The sequence below is a fragment of the Sander lucioperca genome, chromosome 5 (genome assembly GCF_008315115.2).
Source record: "Sander lucioperca isolate FBNREF2018 chromosome 5, SLUC_FBN_1.2, whole genome shotgun sequence".
Lineage (NCBI taxonomy): Eukaryota > Metazoa > Chordata > Actinopteri > Perciformes > Percidae > Sander > Sander lucioperca.
In genome coordinates this window covers 23,878,985-23,887,982 of record NC_050177.1, presented here as the reverse complement: position 1 = coordinate 23,887,982, position 8,998 = coordinate 23,878,985, and positions in this window count along the sequence as shown.

Here is an 8,998-nt window from a genome sequence, read left to right as displayed (position 1 = left end):
TACATGCTTTTGATTATTTTGTGTGCACGATGTAAGGATTAGAGATAGATAAATAGATAGATAGATAGATAGATAGATAGATAGATAGATAGATAGATAGATAGATAGATCACAATTCATATCATAGTATAGTATCTATAATATAGTATATATTTTTTTGTCTCTATTAGATGCAGACATTAAACAGACATTTAAAAAGATGTAATAATACATAGAAGTAATAATCAGGAATATATATGGATAGACAATGATCAGGAATAGATATATGGATAGAAATCTCTCTGAAAAAAAGTCTATCTTGCTGTATTATTACTATTATGGAGTTTGTCTATGCAGTGGAGCTCAGTTGAACCATTTGATATACTGTTGGAATGTCGATTGGCCTAATACATTAGTAAGAATCCATCATATTTTCTAATTATAATAAACATGTTATATATTTATCGTACAATATGTTTCTAATCTATGTAAAAACTTAATCGGCAAAGTAATGTGTATAGCTGTAAAATACATGCCTTGGGGGCAAAAAAAAAAAACGTTCACTGCTGAAATGTAGTGGAGTAGAAGTATAAAGTAACAAAATGGAAGTGCAGTACTTGAGTTACTTTCCACCTCTGCAAATGTGTTTATAGCCTCTATAAGATGTGGTGTTGCTACGTGATAAGACAAACAGCCTCTTTGAAGTTCATAGATCTAAAGTGCACATTACATTTCAAGGAATGAGTTCATTGAACCTGACATGTTGATAGCGTAATTCATTTCAGTCTTTATCTGGTACTGACACAGAGCCCAGTGTAATATATATATATATATATATATATATATATATATATATATATATATATATATATATATATATATATATATATATATGAGATATTGTTTGATTTTAACATACCGTATCACATAGCTATAGAGTTTCATTTTGTTTTTCACAATATGCTGCAGCTGTTCAGGCAGTATCTTAGCTGTGCGGCCCAGGCTGTTTTCTTCTGTCAAATAATGTATTATAACATCTGTTAATATATAATATATGAGAATGGTCGAAGTTTTCTTCAAAACTATAGAAAATGCAAAAAGGTCCATACATTTACTTTAACAATGTGTTATCTAAATGATCAATTCAGATTTTCATCAATTTATTTCACAAAACAGACTTCTTGGAATTCTTTGTGTAATATCTGTATATGAAGTGTGATATAAGCCAGTCAGTTTTCAGACTCTTTGGTCTGTTCTGCTTACATAAAAACCTTTATTATATATATATATATATATATAAAATATCTATTATAGCCACTTTAAAGACATCATCTTTAACAATAACGCTTGGATCATGTTAAAACTCATCACTAAAACTTCAAATTGTGAACCCTATCACTTGGTAATGCCTTGACTCTGCCTTTCTATCCCTGTGTTGACCTGCAGCCTTCATTGTGGAGCCCTGCTGTTTGAAACCTTGTAATCCACTGATGTTGCTCTATTTGGTTTTCAATGAGGCCTTTGATTTTCAGACCCAGGAAGCCTCTAAAGATCTGACCATGTCTCTTTTACTATTTTCTCTGAAGGAAACTGAAGTCATTAGCATCTGTAAGAGTTTGAAACACAACACTGAACTCTCTAAACATGACATTTAAATCAGCTGTGAATTAGGGTTTGAATACACGCTTGATTCATTGGCAGGTTCTTGGACAACTGTTGTGGTAATAACTTTCCGGTCTGCTGACCAATTAGTGATAATTTTATGCAGCTTATTGTATTGTTAAGGCTCTCTCCAGGCTCATCTCCCATGTGTTTTAGTCTTGTTATTTGAGGACTGCTTATACACTTTTAATGGTATCAATTGATAAATTTTATTCTTACCTTACAGCTAACTTTGAATGAAGTACAATCATAATTTTATATAATCATCTCAGCCATCTGATGTTCTGATTATACATGCACATGATCAACTTGAGGATGGACACTTTATTTTTTTAATGTCCATTTCAAAACAGATTTATTTTACGCCAGTGTTTTATAATAGTGCAATGCCTGTTGAAAATGAGCCTGTTGGGAAAATTTGCTAGCAGTTAGCTGTTTGGGACCAGGCTATTTCAGAGAATAAAATCTTTTATTCTCAAAGTCACATCGCTGATGCTTGAAATGTTTGAGTCTGCTACAGTGTAAATCCGGTCTCTGTCTTCATCTGTTCTTCAATGTACGGTAGCGAGTGAGCTGTACCCAGCATGCTGTTCAGCAGTGTAAGAGTTAATAGGGGCCCCCCTCTCACTGCACTACACTACACAGTATTTACATAACGCACTATTAATACATATTTCCTGTAGATCTCAAGCGCTCGCACTCAACACTGCACTTCTTTTGGGTCCTCAGCAATTCACAGGCAAAGTGTGAAGTCGATTTGATGAACAGTTGTCAGGAAAATCAAAGGACAGACATACAGACAGAGACTCCTTTCATTTTAGTTAGATTACACACACTGAATGTTAAAGCAAGAAGTGAAAGTTATAACAAGCTGCCACTTGCTATTCTGTATTAATCACTCAGTCAGACAATTAATTTCTGGGGAAATTAAAGGAGAAATCCAGCCGATTTTTTACCTGAATCTTGATCACTAGATGTCACTGAGTACTGTCGATAGGAAAAAAAACGACCAAAATCGGTGCTAGCAAACTGGAGTTGCTGCAGCTAATGGCCAGAGCTCCCAGTTAGCTAAAATGCCAGTTGTGGGTCATGTTCTAAAGAGTGCCTTTGTGCCTCTTAACAGACACAAAATGCAATAAAAATTTCTGTGCAACATGAACAGGGCCCTTACGTGACGCATCTTGTTGTCATTACCTGATCAAGATTCAGGTAAAAATCGGCCGGATTTCTCCTTTAATGTTTTCAGTGATAAATGACTCTTTATTTCTCCATGCCTTTGAGCAGGGGGCACTAGAACTCATGTAGGCATTCCAGCCAACTGCAATAATGCGAATTAACAAAAAAGAAATAAGTATTACACAGTGCTAATTCAAGTATGGTATCATTAACACTAAGAATTATATCAGTTGGAAATCTTTTTCAAAAATAAGCTGAATGTAAAGTGTCATTTCTTGTCACTTTAACTAAATAATTACTAAAACGTTTGATCAACATGCCCAATTGTGAGGAGCCCCTTTAGTGTTCACAAACTGATCAGAATGAATTTGTCCACATGCAGGGCAGATCTTCCAGGAAGCTTCAGCTAGTCTTCAGGACACCACTCCTTCAGTTTTACAAGATAATCGTCACCTCCTTCATAGCTGTCCGGTGCAGCGCTGCATCTGTCCGATCAAAGCACAGAACTTCCAGGGAACAGAGGATCATTGACTCTCCCTTCACGTCTTGTGAGACGACTGGCATGGCTCCCAGGCAGCGGAGCGTAAAACAGGAAAGGTCATGACTGATGCCGCCTTAACTTTGGCCAGACGAAGTTCATCTGGGCAAATGTCAGTCAAAACATGATGTCTTCAAGAAAAGTTTGACTGCTAAAGTTTATTTCTTCGCCCAAGATTCAAACTAGTTCATCACTTTTTAATGTATTAAGTTATTAAACTCTGAACCAGCTTGGCAGACATTTACACAAGTTCAAGCTTCTTACTGTCATCAGCTTTAACACTATGAGACACATACTGTAAAACCTACTGCAGTAAAACCATAAATACAGCTACTGCTATCACTGACACATAATGGTTGTATCGCTATTATCGTGAAAGTATTGATATTTTTGTATGGTGATGGAAAGCAGCTTAGGTGGTTCCATTACACAAAGGTAGTGACGTGTGTGACCTAAAAAACTATCAGCCAATATATGTGACCTATTGGTCTAAAATCCTAGCATCACTGGTCAACCAACCAACAATGTGCCTTTGTGGAAGAAAATAATATATTAGGCTTTATTAGAATATCATAATCATCATTATAAAAAGGGCTTGCTAGGTATTCCTTATAGTATTGATTGAATATATATAATACGTATGTCATATTCATGTAAAGTCAGTGTTGTCCTAACAAGTCTCAGTAGATACATCATAACAGTCTTAGCATCTACTTAACTTTGTTTCCTCCGAGTACGTTGTGTCCTCTAATGTCTGATTACTTTGTCTTATTATGAAAGGTTCACTAGCATAACAAGGCAAATAATGAATACATGGGTACATATAAATGTATAAAGCATTAATAATCAAATTAGAAGTAATCCATAGACAGCTTAATAATAACTTATGAAAGTCATTTTTATGTCCATCGACTGATAGGCTCAGTGTTAGAAATTGGTTTTTGGCCATGAATTCACATGTTCGTACAACAGTAAACCCCAACCATTCTGCATTGTCTTTAAAGTCAAGTTAAATAGAGCTCATTTTGTCAGTAGAATGTATTTCTTAAACCTTTATTTATACAAGTTAACGTGGCTGAACATACAGTACATACTCTTTAATGACAACACCTCTCAACAGTTAGTAGAAAATTAGAAGCAAAATAATGGGAACAGACTGACTCAGTCAGTATTTTGCTAATAAAACTGACAGTAAACAACCTTAGTGAAAGCAATCACAAAAACATACAAGTAGAGAAGAAGAACTGGAGAGCAGATACAAGAAGAGGACACCATGCACACTAAATAGAGATCTGGTGCTCTGTTGGAAAGTGTAGCTCTGCTGCAGCAGTGAGTGTGGTGATGATGGCGGTTTCAGTGTGGTCAAGGACTCAAGAGGTCAACACGAGGAGCGAGCTGACACACCCGGGGAACAGAGGAGAGAGCCAAAGAGACAGAAAGTGGAAGCTGCAGGGTGAATGTGGCCGTGTGTTTAGCAGAGCCAGAAGAAAGGATACTACATCAACTCCAGCTGGAGCCCAAGGGGTTAATGGATAAGACTACCCAGCAGGGGTCAAGGGTCAGGAGGCCACTCTCTGCCAGGGCTAATTGGTCACTGTGACCAGAGTTAACGCCAACCTTTCTATGGAGAAATACATACACATGTATGGAGCTGCTCTGACAGAGGTCTTCCATCAAAAGCCTGCATCAAGGAGGCCTCTGTTGTGCTCCTGCACAGTCATGGATATCAGTCAGGTCTCCGTGGTAACAATCAGTACCCTTCGCCGTACATCGGCACCAGCACCACCTACAGTGACAGCTAGGCCTGGACGCGTGAAAAGATGGGTGGCTTTTGATCTCAAGTTATTTCATTCAGTTCACTTCAACTCATTAGCATTCACTTTTTTTTTTCTTTTTTTTTTTCTTAAATATGGACGATGTATGTGAGAAGTAATTTACCCAAATCTATAATTGATACTGTAATGCTTTTGAGCTTGTTTCTTTTAGTGTTCATCAAGTATTAGAAAAGTATAATACATACACAGTATCAGAGAGTATTTCTTGAGGATACTACAGAGATTTACATTTTTGTTTACAGTATTAGGCACATTTGTACAGAATATAGCACTATTCATACAGTTGTCATACAGTTTGAAAGTGCTTTGCAGATATTTAAACTTTCAAAAAGGGATTGAAAACAAACTTTTGTTCATCTGCACACCTGAATATTTCATGGTTTCATGGTATGTCAAGTGTTTTTTTTAGATAATTCTTTTGGCCTTTAATTGATAGGACAGCTGTAGACAGGAAAGGGGGAGAGAGGGGGACGACATTGCAAAGGGGTTGGAATCAAACCCTTGCTGCTGCGGTAAGGACTGAGCCTTGGTACATTGGCCGCATGCTCAACCAGGTGAGCTACCAGGGCGCCCTGTAAAGTTTGTTTTTCTCCTGAATAGTTTTAAATATGCCAACTTCAATGGCCACAGGAAGATCACCAGTTCTCCATAGTCTAACTTTAGATCTTTAGCTTCTACATAAGTGAGATGTAACACACAGTGTTGGGTGTTAACGCGTTACACGGGATGTGACAGAGGCTGGTAGCAGAGCGATCATGGCAATGAGAGCGTTTTAAGCTTCGTGGCTTTTTGCTGGACGGCGCTCTGAGCCAGACAGACACAAAGCTGACAACCTCACAGATGGATGCGGTGGAGATGGCCTCATACATACACGCAGCGGACTGCTGTGGATTTGTGTCGGTCGCACAGACACGCAAGGATTTCCAGAAAAGAAGCTGCATGTGTCTACGACAATGCACGGACCATCATGGCTGCGCGACCGGTACAAGTCGATACAGACATTACCTACACCGTGTAAAGGCTGCTTAAAGGCCATTTTACAGTAGCCGCATAAAGCGCCAATGTGACGTCAAAATGACGTAGATCTTGCTGGCGCGCCAGGATTTTGAGTGCGCGAGCAGAGGGCGCGCACCACTCAAACAGGAGGCCTAAACGAGTTCGCCGACAACCGGATGCCAGGACTCTCAGAGTGACTGCAGGTCTCTCTGGTAAACTTACTGGTTAAGATGAGTTCTTTTATGGTGAATGAGAGGCTTGATCCCACCAAGTAGCTCATCCAATCAGATCCAAGCATTGACGTCAACGCTGCTGCCAGTTCTGTCGTTGTTTACCTTTTTCTTCTTCTTCTGGTCCGTAGAAAGAGCAAAGTCGGTAGCCTTTCCTCATTAGCGCCACCTCTGTTCAGGAGAAGACTGCAGCTAGTGTCACGACCACCACGCATGAGTATTAACAGTTATGGCGATCCCATGACATCACATTTGCCTATATATATATATATATACCTTATATATACCTTCTCTCATCTACAACGTAAGACCTGTCAGAAGCATGACCTCAGAATGTGACACATTTTACACTGACCTTATGAGCCTGTCATGTGCTTGATGCCAGACTCATTAATCCTTTAATGACCTTGTTTAATATTTAAATGTTTAAAGGAAATTCACTTTGTCACTTTCCAAGAAAAGCCCCGGAGAAATGAGGCGTTTTATGGCTCTCTATGTGGGATTTTACCTGAAAGAAATCATGTAGAATAAACAAGCATTAAACTAAATATAAGGACAACATGAGGTCTTTCAGATAAGTTTCTGCATGGCAAAAGTACAATTACAAATGTACTCTATTTGCATCTTAGGCTGAAAACCTGGTTTAAAGGAATCCTGACAGATTGATGTTGTCATGCTGATGCTGTCACAGTCCTGATGCTGGACAGGTTAATGATTTATGGGGAATAGTGGGATGCCCAGAATGGGACCCGGGTTAATGGTCACCTTTCTCGCCAGACCTCCTCTCTGGGGGGCTGCCCACAGCCAGTTCATATCCAACTGTCGAGGGGACGTGACTGACTGACTGAGTCGGCTGGCCTCCAGCTAAACCCGGCACACAGCAGGGAGGGAGCCCACGATCTGCTCTCAGAGGAGAGGAGGGGACAGGAGACTGACGAGGCCTAATCGTCTTTTTAATGAGTCTGAATAGAAGCAATAAAGAGCAGCATAAAATAATCTAAACAATTGAGATGAGCTCACATAAACAAACCAAGCACACAGATGATAATTAAAGTCAACCTCCACTCAAAATGTGGATGTTTGCCCTTTACTGTGCAGAATGATGTTTGATAGACTATTTTCACATGTATTATGCTAGAGAGGGAACGTTCTCTCTGCTCACCTTAAAGCAACTAAAGAATAAAATAAATAAAACTTAATTTATATTATATTATCCCAAAGGAAATAGAATATTATATTGGCATTTACATAAGTGTCTATGAGGAAGGAGGGCATTGACTGCAAAACTTTGCATTTATCTTCTGGTGTGCTAGCAGTACAGTGTTTTGTCTGATTTTGAGGGGAATTGGACCCTAATTTTAGGCTATATGCCTACTGTAATTAGGCAAAGCTTTGTATCAGTGGCGGTCCTGGGGGTGGGGGGCAAGGGTGGCCAGTGCCCCTGTAATATTAAGCCTTGACCCCCCTCTGGCTCCCCTAACTGTAGCAAATATTTTCATACATTTCTAACCCCACCTTTGGAGGGGAAGTTAACACTGAATGAGTATTCTTGTGTAACCTATGGAGGGTTGATGGTATGCAACACTGCTTAATATATTTGGTACCCCTACATTGCATGTGGTCCCAGCCTCCAGTCTGGCCCCTTCATTTGAAATGGTCTAGAACTGCTACTGCTTTGTATTAAACATTGATGCTTTGAGCTTTACATTTACATTTTGTCAAATGAAAAAAGGGTCCAAACATGCTATTATTCCCCAAAGAGAAATGAGGCAGGGCTGTAGCCAGAATTTTTGGGGGCATTTTAGGCCTTTATTACATAGGACAGCTGAAGACAGGAAATAGGGAATGACATGTAGCAAAGAGCTGCAGGTTGGAATCAAACCCGTGGCCACTTTGGCAAGGACTGAGCCTCTGTACATGGAGCACTTGCTCAACCAGGTGAGCTACCCAGGGGCCCTGTGGCCAGGATTTTAAAGTCATGAGCGACCCTCTTTTTTTTCACTAGCCACTTCCCCAAATGTACTTTTTATAAACTGATCAGTTTTGGTTTGAGTGCTGGCTTAAAGCTTTCAACAGACTAAACACACATCTTTTAAAAGTTACTAAAGTTAGTTAAGTCCAAAGTCCATTTTTAGTCCAAAACCAATCATGTGTATTTTGTGTGTAACTGTAGGATGTAAATTTCTCAGGTCAAGACAATACTGAGAACATACGGCCCATATAGGAACCAAATCTCGATACCCAAAGCTTTTTCTTTATCAAACTACTAATGTTGGACTAAAATAGTGAAATGTTTGTAAAAACATACTGGAATGAATCTAAAAAAACATCCATGTCTAAGTTTTTAAATTGCAAGATTTTGACCTGGGCGACATTCCACCTCAGTTTCCTAAATGGAAGCTACGGCTCTGTCCTGTGAGGCTGGCTGTAATGATGTGAAAGTATACGTTGCTTTTATCATGTTCTGTAAAATACTGTAAGAAACAGAATTTTGCTCCTCAAGACCTTCATCTTCATGAAATGTAAATCTGTAAAACTTCTTTTTTCACTTTGTGAGTCCCTCTGAAGCCTAAATGGCCACA